We start from the raw sequence: 923 nt of genomic DNA, 5'->3' as shown, positions 1-923 counted from the left end.
CGTCACAGACGACGCTGAAAGGACGATCAGGGTCTGACAGTGCCAGTATTGGTGCATGCAGGAGGCTGTCTTTGATCCTGCAAAAGCCTCCTTATGTTCGGTGTTCCAACACTATTCCGCATTCTTTTTATGGAGATTGAATGATGGCCGGGCCATTTCTACGTAATTTACGCTGTACTTGTGCGAGTAATTGGCGAGACCAAGCCACTTACGCGAGTCCTTCTGGTTCCTTGGAAACAGCCAGTCTACAATGGCCTAGACCTTAGCGGGATCCGCTCGAAGGCCACGCTTCCCAATGAAGCACCCTAAAAAGGGTATCTCTTCTGCGCCAAATATGCACTTGTCTGCATTGGCGTACAATTTGTCCGTGCGCATGCACTCGAGCACCGCTCTTAGATGGACGATGTGGTTCTCATCCGTCCTCCCGTGCTCTGCACGACTATGAACGAAAATGTCGTCAATGTATGTCTGTGCATACGCCCTGTGGGGCCTGAACAGCTGCGTCACAAAAAATTAAATGTTGCTGGTGCATTTGATAGCCCTTGGGGCATCACCAGCCACTACCAGAGCATGCCGCTCGGAGTGTTTACCGCTGTCAGCGGAATATCACTCGCTCTCATGAGCAATTGGTAAGACCCATCTACCAAGTCGAGTGCGCTGTACTTCGTACATCCCACCATGTTGTTCTGAAGAACATCCTTTCTAGGAATCGGCGTCTGTGCCGGAATGGTGGCAGCGTTGAGTTTATTGTAAGCATGAACGATACGCCACTTGCCGTTCGGCTTCCGAGCACAAATATGGGTGTCGAATGGGGAGAATTGCTCTCAAGTACTATCCCTGCGTCGTGCTTCGCACGAAAAAAGGCGTCAATAAAGTCGCACTGCTCCTTGGGCAGGGGCCATTGACGTGTTACGCAGTATTTG

This window comes from Plasmopara halstedii (assembly GCF_900000015.1).
Source record: "Plasmopara halstedii genome assembly, contig: Scaffold_323, whole genome shotgun sequence".
Lineage (NCBI taxonomy): Eukaryota > Oomycota > Peronosporomycetes > Peronosporales > Peronosporaceae > Plasmopara > Plasmopara halstedii.
Note: the sequence above shows the minus strand (reverse complement) of the source record.